This window comes from Zalophus californianus, chromosome 11 (assembly GCF_009762305.2).
Source record: "Zalophus californianus isolate mZalCal1 chromosome 11, mZalCal1.pri.v2, whole genome shotgun sequence".
NCBI classification, from domain to species: Eukaryota; Metazoa; Chordata; class Mammalia; order Carnivora; family Otariidae; genus Zalophus; species Zalophus californianus.
The window spans coordinates 71,250,183-71,268,048 of NC_045605.1; the positions used below are offsets into that span (position 1 = coordinate 71,250,183).

Genomic DNA, 17,866 nt, shown 5'->3' on the forward strand with positions numbered 1-17,866 from the left:
CTATACCCAGTTAACATTTTTCTGCAGCTAGCCAGATGATATGCATTCACATATTTTGCATATTCTACATTTTCTCTTAAAAATAGAAATAAAAACTATTAGCCAAAAATAAACTGTATTTATGTTAACACCTAGTGTCTTTATTTCTTAGGATTTAGAGCATTTGACTGACCTATAAGTACCTAGCAAATCTACTGGTTGACAAAGTAAAAGTAAGTTCAAAAAACAACTCAGGAAGGACAATTTTAAGGAAAAGTGACTAGCAACTCTTTCAATACATCATTCCAAACTCCTTCCATATCTTGTCACTCTATGCACAATGTCATCATTTTAACAGCTTAATATCTCATGTGCTGTAGTAAAGGCACTAAGAGGTGCATCATAGAGATTCTAATAAATTGGGTAATTTCCTAGAATAATCCATATCTTACTGAAATTAATTAGTTGAAATTAAACATTTTCCAAGTTCATATCAGGAAATACACCACGAAAAACTCTCAAGTGTATTTCTTCAGCCTAATTCCTTTACCCATTCCCTCCACCCCACATGTGGCAATGATACTGAATTCTTAGAAATCTCAAAATATACCAAGCCTTTTTAATGTTAGGGGTTTTACAAGTGCTATTCCCTGAACAGAACATTCTGTCTATCTTCACATCTCCTCTAAGTAAGTCTGTATTATTCCTTTAAGAAGCAGTTCCAATGTTAACCTACTCAATGAAGCCTTCCCCAAGATCTCCCTGAAAAATTTCAAATTCTATGTGTCTTACTTCAATCATATCTCAATTCTAAGACTAATATGTTGTTACATTTTCTCTCTACCTGTCTCTCCATTAGATTTTAGGCTACTTAAAGGTTGGCTTTAATAGGCTATTCACATTTAAATCTCAAACATGTCTATCTGGAACATATTAACCCCTCAATAAGTGTCTGCTGAGTTTTAAAAAAAGAATGAATAAATGAATATGCACATATTTATTTCCACATTTCATTTCAATAATATTTATTAAGCAATCTGTCACAAATCAACCACAGTATTAGGTGCTTAACAAAATTTCTACAAATTTTTAAAGTAAAAAATAAAGAAAAGATAGCTCCTCTACCTTTTACCTCACCTTTTTTAGACATTTGACCTCACTTATTTTTGGGGAGATTTTATTTAAAAATTGGTCATTATTATCTCTGAAACTTGAAGTGGGAATGCAAGAAGTAGAAACTGAAATTTATGTCATTTTAGGATATCTTTTGTCATCAAAGTTCCTTTGCATCAAAAGATCCCTTTCCCTGGAGTCAAATTATAAGAACATGTTTAAAATAGTTTATGCCTATGGTTCTACCAAGGCTCCCTTATCTAGTCAATATACATGCAAGTAAATTAGAATAAGAAGTGTTTTCTCACTTGAGCAGAAGTATGAATCATTGTCTTTTCTGAGATACCATGTTATGAAGTCAAACTAATTACAGTGCTATTTCCTCTTTTAGATGCATTATTTCTAATAATTCACTGTGGAGGTGAGGCAAATAGTAATAATTATGTCTCATTATTCATATTTTCTCACTTATATCTTTATATCTCAATTATTTCTCATTCCAACCCACTATAACGGCAAAGATAAGTTGGCATTTTGTACAAGTGTTGTTTTTTAAATAAGAATCTGTGGCAATTTTGCTCTTTTACTAGGATTGTTTCCTGATGCCAAATAGTTTCCTTATCTAAATGTAATTGTCACTTCAGAGCTCTTGTACAAAATAAATGAGATAACACATGTGTTCAATAAATGGTAGTTCTCTTCAGTCCCCCTTACCCTGAAACACACAAGACCCAGAAAACATGTCCTAAAGCAGACTGTTATTATGGAATCATTCCAACATTGTATGCAAAATTGGCTTCCACTCCACAGATATTTAATGGAACTGCTAAATAAGAGACTAAAGAGAAAGGAAAGTGAATTATCTACCTTTGTTAGAAATAGTTGAAAGGTCAAACATTGAAATCAAGAGTGATAAAGAGGAGGGATGAGGTTTCCTAAGTAGATTACAGATTGCTGGTAATGTGTCTACTTTCTCTCACCCAATTCCTCCTTGTGACCAACGAGGCTGGCCAAGGTTAGATTTAAAGCCCAAAGTATAGAAAAAAACAAAGTTAACTTCCACATAGGAATCAAATTCATAATCTTTGCTGTATTTGCCCCATCACAAAAATTCAATTATTTTAGTTACCTTTAAGTGCTACTAGAACCAATAGTGCTATGGGAGAGGTTTCATCTTGATAGCAGTACATGATCCTAAGATGCAGAAGAATCCTGAATCAAGAATAGAATCCATATCTAAAAAATGTGTGTGATTCTACTTAAAGATTCACATTAAAATAGACAAACAAGAGGCGTGCAGTCAGTTAAGCATCTGCCTTCAGCTCAGGTCATGATCCCAGGATCTTGGGATCAAGCCCCACATCTCTGCTCAGTGAGGAGCCTGCTTCTCCCTCTCCCTCTGCCTGCAACTCCCCCTGCTTGTTCTCTCTCTCTCTCTCTCTCTGTCAAATAAATAAAAAAAATTTTAAAAATAAAATAGATAAAGAAGATAACACCAGAGTAACAGTAGATCTATTACTTTAGACTCAATAAGCCAGGGAAACCATCACTTACATAATCCACCAACTCTACAAATTCTTTCCCAACTAACAGTGAATTATTGCTCTCCTTTAGCTCCCATTTATCTGAATATAGATATGCTTTCTTTCTTGTTCTGCATCTCACTGTACCAACACACTAAAAATTACCCCATGTTTTGTACATTTGTGTATTTGCCCAACATGGTTGCAGCGATGTGCCTGTGTTTTTATATCTTTATTCATAAGCCCAATCTGTCTACCCACAGCAATATTTGACAATTTCATCAATATATCCCAGTCATGTACCTATTACTGATCACATTCTTATTACACTCTACCATCATAGAAAGTACTCCTTACCTTCCTCAGGACTTCAAAGCATGTTTTTGTAGTATCTTTAAATCCAAGTTCATCTTATTCCACCTTGTCTGAGTGCCCTCGAGGAGGCTGGTTTTAGAATCCCGACATTGAGTTCAATGAGGCTTAGATCTAGCATACCTGTCTCCTTTCAAATTCTCTGGGGTAGCATCACATAGCAATCACATATTGAGCAACTCCATCTCCTTATATAAACAAATATACTTACAAAGGTTCATTTATAGTTAGTGTGGCAGAAATATCTGGATCAGTGCTAATTTTTAGTGTGGAATCTTTGGTTTTCTCTTCAATGGTCATACAAAGACCACAGACACATCTTACTCCCAAGAAGATATAAAGTAGAAGGCAACATTTTAACATTTTCCAGAGATAGGACAATAGATTTCTTCTGAAATCTATTTGGTTTATGGAAGAAAGAGTGGAATTCAAGAATACAGAAAGGATGTTATTTTTCAAGATCATTTTAATAAACAGAAACAACATCCATTTCCACCTTATTTAGAAGATAAAAGAATCATCTTTCTAACAAGAGAATGAAGGTTATAATCTCGATTACTAGGTTTGCACATAAAAATGCAAAATGAAAGAAGGGGCAGAGAAGATGAGAAAATAGAGGGTAAGGTAGAGGGGAGAGAAGGAGAAGAAAGAAAAGTCACAGGAGAAGAAAGGAAAGATACAGAGTGGGGAAAAGAGAGATAGAAATTATCTAGTATTAACCCTAAGATTGTGGCAGAGGTTCAGGACAGAAATAAAGGAGGTCATAAAACTAACTGTATCCATTATTACTTTCTTTTTTAAATATTTTCCCTTTTCCAGAGAAAGATTGGAGAAATGAACTAAGTGAATTACCTTCAAAAATAATCACTCTTATTTGACCTAATTAGTTTTATGGAGCTGATAGCTCCACACCTTGCTTAAGAATTTCAGTGGTCACATGTCTGCATAGTCAAAGTGATCCCAAACAATTTCTCCAATGTATTACATATATAAACAAGTTTTCTTCAAAACCAGGCACGATGGTCATTTTTCCTCCATTTTTCTCTTCAAAAAACATAGTTATTATAGGAAACGAGAGGAAAATTCCACTCTTCATTCATGTTTGAGTTCCTCTGACTTGCTAAAATATATTGGACTGTAGCATAAGATGTAATTCCATGTATATCTATTTCTTTTTTCCTTAAAAACAAAACTTTCATAAGATTTAATTATACAAGAGTTAAATAAAGCAGCAATTTTTTTCTATCCATGGCGTTAGGGTTTTGTTTCTTTCTGCTTTCCTTTTTCTATTTTTCTTTTAGAGTGAAAATTATCTTATCAAGAAGTTTCCATTTACATTATTAAAAATATGCGTCAATCATCATCACAAGTCTGTTTTTCTTTGCTTTGTGATACAGACTCTTTACAAAGGCACTTAATATTTTTTTGAAGCCAAAATTAAGAAGTTATTAGAGTTAAGAGAAACAGCATGGTCGAGTCAAACAATCTTGAATTTGAAGATTTATCATTTACTGTGTTGGAAAAGTTGATATACTACTCTGATCCTCAATTTTATCAACTATAAAAATGGGTGTAAGAACAATTTCTACCTCTCAGGGTAATTATGAAGACTAAATGAGAAAATTCTCATGACAAATAAATAGAAAGTATTTAATATAAAATCTGGTACAACTAAGCACTTAATATGTGGTATTATTAATAGATCATATGCCACTATTGAGGTATAAAATTTATCTTCCTAATAATATTACCAAAACAGGCAATGGAATTAGTGTCCTTTGGAGGAGACTTAATTCTTTAAAAACAATGGTAGACCAAAGAACATGAAGATCAAGCCTTTAAAAAAAAAAAAAAAGCTTGCTTATTTTAATGAGTATTTTTCAAACTATGGGTTGATGAATAAAATCAATTTTCTGAGTGCCAGTTGGCATTTTTTTATTAAAAAGAAAAGGAGAGAATGGAAGGGAGAGAGAAGAAACAAAGGAAGAGGAGGCAAGGAGAAAAAAGAGAAAATAGAACACATTGCACAAATTAAGGGTAAGTATTGTTCATGAAAACTTTATTTCAGCTATATTATATTACATACTTGGTCAAAATAAAAAATCATTCCTTACTCTAAATCAGTCAAAAAAACTTTGAAAGCCTCTAAACTTAATGGGAACTAGAACATTTGAATCCATGGGTTTCATGTTACAGGGAAAGATCCCACCACCTTGCTCATTCAAAGCTTTTTCTAATTCATGGAATGTAGCGATTGAAGCCATGTAGGGCCCTTTGGGATATCTTTTGATATCTTCTTTTTTGAAATACTGTAAGACAGAAGTAGCTACCTGTAAGAGTTTATCGAAGGGCAAGAGGGAGACTAGATGGCTTCTGAATAACCATTCCAGCTCTAGGATCATGAAGAAAGCAATGATTTAAAATGAAGAAAAGTTAACAAAATTAGAAGCATTTAAGATGTGATTCTTTTTACATTCAATAAACTCTGGCATTTAAAAAAAAGACCAAGGAAATAACTCTTCTTCTAAAGATCTGATGGATTTGTGCAATAAAAGGACTAGAAAGTGTCACCCACTTCCAGTGTGCTTTACTCAAAGACACTGTTACATCTCTCTCCCTCCTTTTGCAAGATCTATAAGGTATGTATGGAGTTTGGGGGGGGGCATGTGGGAGAGCAGTGTACAACAGGAAGGTGCATATAAGTGGTTGTGTTCACTTCAGTCTTGTTTCAAACCAAACCAGCATGGTGGTCAGCTGTCAACCAAAGAAAACAGGAGTAGGAACAGAGCCAATCAAGCTGTGTTAAGTAACCCAGTCATTCCACAGAGATCTGTACAGTTCTTGTTCCCTGGCAGTACAGCTGGCAACCGCACAGCAGTAATTTGAGGGGTTTTCTATAGGGTGCTTATGAGTTTGATTTCACTGTTGGCTTCTTGCCACTGTAACCTATACACTGGGTCGTTCTGTTTGTGAGTTACCCAACTATGTGCTTAGATGATAAAAGATCAGATTTTTCACTTGGTAGGCATGAGTTTTCACTTTGCCAAATGGTTTTTTTTTTCCTCCAAACTCCTCAGGTTAAGAAAAAGACATGGTTTGTATTGTCAAGCATTTTTCCCTCCCACTTTGAGCCATGTATTTTGGGGGGGAACCAAATTCTATTTTATCTGTAACTCATCAAACTATTTTCTCTAAACTAACAACTTAAATCTTAAGAATCTTTTAAACACCAGTTCTCTCATTTTCTCCCTACTACTCTCCTTTTTTCGTACTTGCCCCCATGGCAATCCAAAAAAATATATCACTTGCCAGATTTGAAGTAAAAAGGATAAATATGATTCAATTGCTGAGGTTTAAGAACACGTTCTATGTGTAACCAAATAAACTTTGTATTACCTATTTGCACTTTAATATGACTTACCTGAAAGACATAAGGTAGTTAAACAGGAATGAACTGGTCTTCATTCGGGTGAATTATCATGTATTTGGGAATATTTAACTTTGAGTCAACCTCAGCTGCTTCCTCTATGCTTATATCACCTCACCTTACATAAGATCTAATCAATAATATATTCCAAAATTGTTTTCCTCTTAGAAACTGAACTACTCTCACCAGTGCTACAACTTAAAAACTGAAAGCCAAAATTATGAGGGTGGGAATGAGTATGTACAAGACATACAATGAAAATACTTGGAATATGCTGTGAGGCATGGTGAATGAGCAAAAGCATTGATCTTCTCCACCTTTCGGCATATTAGTGTAAAATTTAAAAATGCTCCTTCTTCACTCTCTGCTCCTTCTTCACTCTCTGCTCCTTCTTCACTCTCTCAGTATATATCAGTATATATCCCAGCTCCAATGGGATACCCTTCATCTATAAAACAGACACACATCTCTATACCAGGGCCACCAAGATCACCAATTCCCTCCTACTTCAGTCAGGATACCCAGTTACTTTCTTTCAATACCTAGAGACATCAAGAAGTCAGCCTCACCCCCCAAATTCCATTTCAAAGGGTGTTTTATTTCCACTGCTGTGCACTGGTAGAGTGGAAGTAGGAAAAGTCAAATCCTACCACCAGAAATTCATTAAAAGAATGTTATTAAAACAAGATTCAAAATGAGATTTCATACCAAAACCATTAAACAGACACTAGTTAGCTACTATAGTACTGTCAATAGTATAATTCAGCCATATTATGGGGTAAATGGGTATCAGTAGGTTGCTCAGTGAACCAAGTCACCATCTATAACCCGATTTCTATGAGACTATCAATTCCAAATTCCAAACAATAAACTTTCAGAACTTTACCTATTAGTAAGTTGGAGACTGCCTACAAATACAGCCTATGAATATTTCAGAGATGTCCTTTTGTGATATAGGTAAAGAAATACTAAAAAATCAGGTAATTAAGTATCAGTCTTTTTTATAAATAGGTCATATGCTCTACAAAAGGGGGAGCAAATTTTTTTTTAAAAAAGCAAGAATGCAATAGGAAAATTATAAATTGCTTCCTCATTTACTATTAGTGAAATCTGGGATTTTCAAATACAGACTTGGAAGTATATATGAACAAATGATTATTAGTGGCTGTAACACATTGTTAATATGATGCCAACAAGAACAATAACTATGCCAATTCTATATATGTATAGAGAAAATATAAAGAGTTCTAAAATTATGGGTATTACTATGTTTTCCTGAATATAAGTGATTCAGATGCTGCCTTAAAAACACACACAAAGTTTCTAAGTTTAGGGCACTAGGAAATTTAACACAACTGTAAGTCAACCCATTCTCATGCAAATTCCAGAGAAATAACTAAATACATACTTAATGACCTGTATAACCTAATACTTTGTTTTCATATGTGAGCAAGGCTATAAGGATCTATAAAAATGTTATCTGGGCAGAGCTTTGTACATCTAGGATAAGAACTTCTCATAAAACCACCAAACATGGGGTGCTTGGGTGGCTCAGTCAGTTAAGCATCTGCTTTAGGCTCAGGTCATGATTCCAGGGTCCTGTGATTAAGCCCACCCCCTTCTGCCGCTCAACCCCCCCCCCCCATCATGTTCTTTCTCTCTCTCTCATTCTTTCTCAAATAAATGAATAAAAATTTTTTAAAAAGCCACCAAATATGTATTATACTGATATGATACCTAAATGATCTCCTAATAAAAGCCAATTTCAAATGAGATGAGAAAACTAGTTTGCTATAGAAAGGCAATGTTCACAAAGCCTGGATTCAAAGGAAAAAATGGATGGGCATAAATCAAAGTGTTTGTAGGAAATAACACACAAATTTTTCAGTAAAATTACAACAGAATTTTACTTGCCACTTGTTGGCAAGATGGGGACTGGGGAGAGAAAGATATTAGGAATTATCCTGAGGTAACACAAAGCATAGCTAAATATAACATTGTTCTCCCATTTTTAACATAACTATTGAGACTTGTAGTATGAGGTCAGAAGTGTTGTCTGTATCCAATTACACTGTGACATTCTCACTCATCTGCTCTCTCTGATGTCCATGCAGGACTTCCAAACCTTCCCCCAGAGCACATGGGACAGTGGACACCGCACTGCACATGCTCCTTACTCATCCTTCCTCCCCCCTCTCAACCATCAGTGATCCCTTCCTTAACCAGCATGCTGTCCTTTAGTCATAGAAGTTAGCAGTAAAGTCAGAGTCCTGCTAACCATCTCTGTCAGTTCAACTGGGGATCGAAGGCCCACTCATTCTATTGCACCCACTAGAGTAGCTCAATATTCTGGGTACTGTGCATTCTAACCCATGTGAAGTCTCCACTGAAGAAGCATGGTTAAGTGGTATATCCTTGTCTGTAACTGGGCAAGTGTCAGTGCGTACGCATTTGGGGTAAAGTTGTGTATATATATATATATATACATCTCTCTGCATAAGCACATATTCAAACATCTAAGAGTATAAAAGCTGCATGGAACTGAGTTTATCTTCCTCTTAAAGTACATCATACAAACAAATAGCTACAACTAGCATATAGAATTTTATGGAATAATCATTGTCTTTGTGTGGAAGGACCTGATAGGAAATGGGTAAGGTCTCTCACACATCAACTGGGGCAAAAGAAGGGGAACACGGTGTTCTTTCTTTGCACCCAAAACAACAAAAGAGAAAATAAATCCATTTGGAAAAATTATCTCAGGTTTCCCCAGGAGAAGGAGAGTTAGGGAAGTTTCACGTTTTTTGTTAAGAAAAACTGACAGCAAGCCTTCATATTAGACTGTGTCTATCTACTAAGATTATTCAAAAATCTAAAAAGTATTCTTATTAAGAAAGTTAAGTTCAAATGAAATGTCGTTTTTCAAGGATAATTCTAAAAAAGGCCTCAGGGGTTGAGGTTTTCACCAGTGATTCTAAGAAAACAACTTATAGGGCTTTAAGTGAAGTAAGGGTAAATGGCATTTCACTGCAATGTGCTGCTATGGCCTGTATGACTTGAACCATACAAAAGAGTTTTTCTGGGATTTTGTTTTCCCTTAGAAAGGAAAACAGAAGAAAAATTTTTACATAGTCATGAGGCATAGGGCAAGAAGTGGACATATAAATAACTGTTAGCTCAGTGTAAAGGATCCCTGAAGAAAGGGAAGTAGCCCAGGAGATGGGCACATCAAATAAAAATGGAAAATATGGCTATATTTCAGCTCAAACCAATATTCCCTTTTCAGGAATCATCCCCTCTGGCTCACTGCTGACAATCCATAGATAGCATATGAGTTAGATGAGTTCATGAGTAAGATGAACAGGGATGCTCCACGGCAGGTAAATAAATTTGTTTCCACTGAGATAATTATTCTTACCGTATGTCACTACTCTCATGGCATAAACAGGACAGGTGATGACATCCTATAAAATGCAATTTTTATTCCTATACTCCTGACATCGAGATATATAACCCATTCAGCTCTCATGATTTTTTTTTTTGCTCTGAAACTATGAGTGGGTTTTTGTTATTGTTGCTCTTGGTTTTTGCCTTTTTTAAAAAATGCAATCACCAATTGTGCAATATTGTTAAGAGACTGGGGGAAAATGGGACTGTCATTATTTTAGGCTATCTGGTCCTATACAAGGACTACATATGTTATTATTTGAGATAGCTGAATGTAGCTATTTTACTTGGATTATTTTAAGGTTAACATCTGCATGATATAACCTCTGTGCAGTACCTATATTCTCAAATAAATGCCATCTCCCAAACCTCAAGTCCTTTCAGACCTAACATAGGCAAGAAACAAGGAATCACAAGCCTTTGTACCAACAAATAATTTTTCCAACTATAATTCATTAGTACCTTATTCCAAAATCATATGAATACTTACAAGATGGTTAATCCTCATTAAAAACTAAGATTACATGACATAATTACATGTAAATAAGAAAAATGAATTAAACTCTTACCCTTTCCTATGTCGGGCACTAGTTGTGAATCATATATACAATTAGAGTTATATTGCTAAGCTAAAAATATTGGTAAAGATCTAAAAATGACAAACAGTGCCTTTTAAATTAATGTCTTATTAGTTGAGTGAAGTACACTGACAAAGAATAATTTATGCTTATTCAAACTGCACTCGACATCTTCAGGTGTTTCCAAATGAGCTCACAGAAGAGTGATTAAATGCATCTGATAACAAGCCACACATTGCTGAAATTACTTACCGCCTCATTTTATGATTAATTAAACATGTAGATTAAAGTTGCAAAAGAATTTAGATTAATGAGCAAGTTAAGTCTTGCTGATATAAGTGAATTGGGAATTGGATGCTCTGTGGAACTTTATAAACATGCATTTTATAATGAATAAGACAAGGCTACATGCAGAATCGTGGCCACCAGGGCCTTTTGACGATGCAGTCTTTTTTAACATGGTTTGACAGCTTTCAAATAACATTCTTCTATAGGCTTTAAACTTTGTGCTTTGCTGTAAAACACAAGACTACATAACTCATGTACCAGGAGTACGATTATTTTCAAGCTCTCCAAGGTAATGACCCCCTGTAGCAGCAGCTGTTCAGAAAAATTACAAGCTCAATTGTTATTTTAATCAGAGATAGTTTCATAGTTAAAAGCAGTTATGCAACTTGTAAAATTATATGACACCTCATCAGTACCTTCTCTTCCACACTCCTTCCTCCAAAAGCAAAACCATCCCAAAAAAGTCATAGTTTCCAGAGGACTTATTAACAAACACGATCCTCAATCATTCATAAAATATTCAAAGCCATTTATTAGTGAAGTTTCTGTGCTAGGAAAGGTAATGTTTAAATTTATGACGACTCGTATCAGCTCCAAGTGTGTCAAAATATCTGCTAGGGTTTGCTGAGTCTCCAATTTTTCTCTTTTCAGATCAGTTTTACCTAATCCACATAGCTTAGGCTGTGTCAAAAGCCAAGTTGGACTTTATGATTTTCCAAAGCAAGAGAAATTCATGTTGTTCACAGAGATGTAGTACATTCTCCTTTGCAAGTGATACAGAAGTGGAGAGAAATTGAGCTTAAGTTACTAAACTAGCTTGTGGTTTAAAATCTATTCCATTTTTATTACTAAGATTGTAGCACAATGCCATTTTATTATTACCATAGCATAATAAAGACAATCCTAAAATTCATTGAATGGATCCAATCTGCTATCTAAAATATATCTCTAATTCCTTTCTACTTCTTTTCAGATTTTATGCATGATTCATTTTTTTGGCAAGAGTGAGATTTTTATAGTGTTAAATTTTTTTCTTTTTAATTCAGATTTTTTTAAACTCTAAAGATTTACCAGGAAAACTATGGAAATTTTTACATAAGGATCAAAAGGAACTGTTTCATGACACAGGTGGCAAATTACCATCATTAACCCCCATATTCATCATGCGGACATAATTGCCCATTTAAAGATTTATGTTAGTGAAAATATAATATTGAGACATAAGTCTCTAACTATACTGAAATTTATTAAAAGTTAAAATCAGCTTTATAAGCAGCCAAAACAAAACAGTCTCCATTTGATTTATTTCCTTTCAGTTTTATTAAAGTCAGTGTCTTTCACCGAGTAATGTAAACCACATCTTATCACCACAAAAGGTTATTTTAAATTTATAAGCTTTTCCTCCTTGTAATTCAACTTGAATATAACAATAAGGATTTCTAAGTAAAAATATGGACACAAATACTTCAAGGACCAAATAATATACTTTTTGTTTATATGAAAATTTAAATTTCTCATTTACCTCCTTCAAAAAAGGAAATCTGACAACAAAGTGATGTCAGTCCAAAAGAGGCTACGTTAGATATTTAAAAATAATTCTTTTGCAATCGTAAGATGTATTTGGTATGTGCCAGACAGACATAGACTATTCAGACAGTTCAACAAGACACCAAATTTTAAGGAGCAGGATCTTTCCACTCCAGTCATTGCCATTTATTTCTAGACCACACAAACTATGAGGTATGTCCTGGAGTTACTAATAATTTAATAGAAATTGTGTCACTCCTATGGCATTTTAATACAAGAAGCTACATTTATTTCCCCATGAAAGTAATTTTTGTGAAATAACTTTAAGTCCTAAATACTGAATATACTTAGCTATTATAAGTATTTATTATTATTAGCATGTTTCAATTTTTCCGATAAATGCTTTATATAGTTTTCCTGCATAGAGTACATAAATTTACTGGTCATTTAAAGTTAGGAGTTAAATGTTTACTTGAAATACCAAAATAGGTACTTCACCTCGAAATTTTTAATAAATGGGCAATTTAAAATATCGCAAATCAGCCATAATGTAATATAAAAATTCCTAACATTTTCATTAAATCAAGATGGCAATTTATTATAATACATAGTTTTTATTCTACAACACATAGTCATGTGGCCTATGAACCCTGCATTTCTAAGGGGAGATTGATATTTTCTTTATCACATGTATAGGCTGAAAAAAAGTATAAAACATACTCATCAGAAACTAAAATGAGACAACTAAACTCATTTTTGCATGTAATTGGGCCAAAGTTTGTCAAGCTGAACTATAAATGCATTAATACCCACAATACTGCCAAATGCTGAATTATTAATATTGTCAGCTCCTCAGTTTCAGTTCATGCCCTATGGAGGAGTTTTGTGTGATTCAACAAAACTTAGTCTCTCAACATGTTTACAAGCATCCTAGGGCAACATATCTTAAGCTAAAAATAAGGTAATTCTCAACCAAGCAAACTGTCATCAAGGTCAGTGGAAGGTTCACAAATGCAAAGAACCAGTCTATAACAAAGGAGGCAGATGAAGCCAGGTGCTACCCCATGCAAGATCCTTGTCAACTCAGCACCCAGCAGTTGATGAGAGGTGGTTCTTCACTAGGCAGGATCGGCAACATTATGTACTACACCTGTGAGTTGTATATGTTAATTTAAGTATTCAAGAGCCAAAAATAGTGCTAAAAATTGGCTCCCAAACTATTATGGTTTATCACTTTTTATTAACTGTGTAAATTCTTTAGTTCTCTTAAGCAAATACAGTTAGTTAACTAGTCCAGAATTTTTTCTTCAGTAAAGAAATAAAAAGATTTCTCTGTTTTCTAGATTAGCTTTGCTAAATCACTTTTAAATTCCCATGTATCCAAAATATTTTTGTAAGTGCACATTAACAGCGCTCTTATATAAGGTCTTACACAAGATGATTGGAGATTTAAAGGATGATTATTTTTTAAGGTCAAAGGTTTCTAAACTTTACTTTGTATCCTATATCACTTCTGTGTATCTTATATCACTTCTTTTTGAAATCAAAAATAATTTTATTCATAAAATAAAAATTACCCCTGAAACTAATATAATGTTATACATCAATTATAACTCAATAAATAGGTAGATAGATAGACAGATGCAAATGAATTCAAGATTTGGGAAAATTTAGGGTTTCTGATACTCTCCTTTCCAATTCTTTATTCAATACATATGTCCCTTATAAACAGAAGTGTTTCTGAAAAAATTGAATTGTGGTAGTAAAGTGATTTAATTTGTATGTAAAATTTAGCCAATAATCCCAATAGTTTTAAATATAAGTTAAAAGTAGAAGATGTAAAGAAACTGAGTGTTAAAGTTACCTAAGCCTTAGTATCGGACCACAAAAATGCAATGCAATCTTCATTTGTCATGGAAATAGGAAATAAATGGGAACATTTGTTATACTCATAAATTATATATATTATACCTGGGCTCTTATACAAAGTGATGAGGGGTCACAAAGTCCTTCTTGAAGCATTTTTCTTTCCTCATCAGAAGATATAGAATGTCTAAAAAGAAGAAACTAATCGTTATTGGACCCACTATCTGCCAGATATAAAATAAATGTTCTCTATGCATCATATAATCTTCCCAACAACCACACCCATTTTATAGATAAGGGGATTGAGTTTCAAAAGGCAAAGGAATTTGTCTGGAATCCCACCAAGTGGTGATGAGAGTAAAGCCCTATAAACCCAACTCCAAAGTCCATTTGTTCTTACATTTATTTATGGCCTATACTATTTTTGTGTTTATGTTATTCTTCACTATCTAGAATCCCCATCTGCTTCGTCTCAGTTAATCCATTCCTACCACTTCCTTCTAAGTTTTACCTATTCCCAAAAGTATGTTGTGTTCTCAGCAGTTTGTTTAAAAGCCACTATTACAACAATTCAAGTTACACTGATTCACACATTATATATTTATATAATGTCACCAATGTTATCATCTATATTACAACAAGGTAATTACAAAACGGTTTCACTGACATTACAGTATATCTCTCCCATTCTCGATTCTATACCCTTCTATCTTTCTCACAGGAAATTTACTGCTACTACTAGTGGTAGTAGTAGTAGCATTAGTATTATTATTATTAAATATTACCAACTTCAACAAACCACCTTTTGCTCTCATGCTGCTCTCTGGAGCCCCAAAATCTTAGCCTCTGCTTTCATTCTGCTCAAATGTTCTCATACCCTTAAACCACCTCTCTTTCCTTCCCAATCAAAAATTCTACTCTTGAATATTTCAAAAAAGATGTTAGACACTCCTGATTATCATTTATGCAACAAATATCCAAGCATTTACTGTATGCTAGAAACTAAGGATAGATAAATAAGATAAACATTTTTTTGTCTAAAAGTTTACAATCTACCACAAAGAAAGATAAGTAAACCAAAACTTATAACATAGATTTGTGTCATAATAAATGTAAAAAAAAAAAAAGGGATGTGGGTACAAAAAACAAAGAGTAATAAATCATCTGGGTGGTAGTGGTCTAGAAAGGTTTCATATAGAAGGTGGTATATATAATAAAGCTTCAGTGGATAACAGGATGCAGGCAGAGAAATAGCAATATAAACACCCATTATTTAATATTTTCTGTGTGAAAAGCACTCTTAATATAATTCATGCTCAATATATATTATATAATTTTTTTTACATTTATGGAGAATTCTGCTTCTGACCAAGATGGACTAACAGGGACTGGATTTACCCTTCTGATTTAAACAACTGGAAAAAAGCCAGACAAAATATAAGAAAACAACAGTTTTCAGACATTAAGCAATGATGAACAGTGATTCTTAAGGGAAAAAAATGAGGTCATCCCTATGGTTGTCCCAGCTTATCACATGGAGAAAGGAATTAACATCCACAGTGCACAAAGGCAGAGCTTAATGGTCTCAGTGAGTCAAGATGGAACTGGGAGTCTAGAAGGCCAAGGTGGCTATAGGGCAGAATAACAGGAGAGAGACCTACACATACACTTACAGAAATTTGCAGGTTCTCACAAAAATTTAGCCAATTACTGACCAGCTCATGTGTGTGAGAAAGCTAACCAAGGTTAGAGAAAGATACACCTAAAAAGAGCAGAGAGAAAAATCCCCAGGGATTGTCCCCATAAGGCCAGGAATAGTTCATTTTTCCATCATCAAAAGTAAAAACTTTATAACACAAGAAGCATTTTGTCAAAGTACTCAGAACAGTATGACCTCAGTAGTGAAGATAATTAATCCTAAAGGCTATACTGGTTCCAACTGACAGAGCTTAAAAGCAAGCATTGAAAAAATCAAACTGTTTCCAAGTATCTTAACTGCATACCAGAAAATAAGTCCAAAAATATTTATAGGAATACAGAAACATTTAGTACTCAACAAGGTAAAATGCTGCCATCCAATAAAAAATTACCAGCCATACACAGAGGAAGAAAAATACAACCCATAATGAGGAGGAAAATCAATCAATTAAAACCCAGAAATAACAAAGATGAAAATGAGTATACAAGGATATTAAAAAAGGTATAGTTGCATTCTATTATTCATGGAACTAAAAGAAAGACTAAACCTATTAAGCAGAGATATTGATTATATTACAAAGATTCAAGTTGAACCTCCAGGAATAAAAAATTCAATGTCTGAGATGAAAAATATACTGGGTGGAATTAAAAGCTTGACATCTTTGTCAAACACAGATGGCTTCATTAGTGGAATCTTTTAAGTATTCATAAAGAAATAATACCTATTGTACACAAACTCTTCCAGAGAATTTAAGAAGAGGAAATACTTCCCAACACATTCCATGACGCTACAGTAATCAAGTAATCAAGAAGGTGGCATAAAAAAATAGAAAAATAGATCAATGGAAGAAAATAGAAACTCTAGAAATAAACCTATTTGTATATGATCAATTGATTTCCAACAAAAGTGCCAAGGCAATTTAATGGGGAAAGGACAGCCATAAGCAAAAATATAAACCTCAAACTGTATCTCATCCCATTACCAAAATTAGCTCAAAATGAATCACAGATCTCAATTAAAAGCTTAAACTATAAAACTTCTAAAATAACACAAAGGGGAAAATCTTAGTGACCTTGGGTTTTGCAAAAATTTCTTAAATGTGACACGAAAAGCATGAAATATAAAATAAAATAATAAATTGGGCTTCATCAAGATTTAAAAGTTTTGCTCTTCAGGACACTTAAAGTTAAAAAGTAAGCCAGAGACTAGTAGAAAATATATGCAAAACATGAATATCCAATAAGTAACTTGTAATTTAGAATATACAAAAACTATTACAACTCAGTAAAAAAGAAGACAACCCCATTAAAAAAAAAAAAAAAGCAAAAGATTTAAAAGGCACTTAAACAAGATAGATGGATGGCTAATAAGCACATGAAAAGATTCTTAACACCATCAGTTCTTCGGGAACTACAAATAAAAACCACAATGAGCTACCACGGTAAGCATTTGCATGGCTAAAATTGAAGACTAAATAAAGGTCATGACCACCATGGAGAAAACAGGGGGAATGGGTCTCCAATTTAAAACAGGATGGTTACAGGGGCGCCCGGGTGGCTCAGTCAGTTAAGAGTCTGCCTTAGGCTCAGGTCATGATCCTAAGGTCCGGGGATGGAGCCCTGAATCAGGCTCCCTGCTCAGCTGGAGTCTGCTTCTTCCTCTCCCTCTGCTCCTCCACCTTCTCGTGCTCTCTCTCGCTCACTGTCTCTCTCAAATAAATAAATAAAATCTTTTAAAAAAAAGAGAAATATAAAATGTACAACTGCTTCTTTGAAAACAATTAGCAGTTCTTTAATTTTTTTTTAAGATTTTATTTATTTATTAGGGAGAGAAAGAGAAAGCACAAGCAGGGGGAATGGCAGGCAGAGGGAGAAACAGGCTCCTTGCTGGGCAGGGAGCCCGATTTGGGACTCAATCCCAGGACCCCGGGATCATGACCTGAGCCAAAGTCATACGCTTAACCAACTGAGCCACCCAGGCATCCCAAAACAACTAGCAGTTCTTTTAAAGTCAAACATACACCTATGTAATCTAGCCATTTCACTCC

At 34.1% G+C, this 17,866-nt stretch overlaps 1 protein-coding gene across 4 annotated transcripts in view; it reads right to left on the bottom strand.

Annotated features, from left to right (window-relative positions):
* The window catches only part of SOX6 (SRY-box transcription factor 6), a 652,457-nt gene that overhangs the window by 458,340 nt on the left and 176,251 nt on the right, over window positions 1–17,866 (bottom strand). For 2 of the 4 annotated variants that reach the window (XM_027580197.2, XM_035722969.1), the window contains one exon: window positions 14,226–14,307. The exons of the other annotated variants lie outside the window; for them this stretch is intronic. The gene's annotated coding sequence lies outside the window, so the exon portion shown is untranslated. The remainder of the gene's footprint in view (window positions 1–14,225; window positions 14,308–17,866) is intronic. 4 annotated transcript variants of the gene reach the window in all.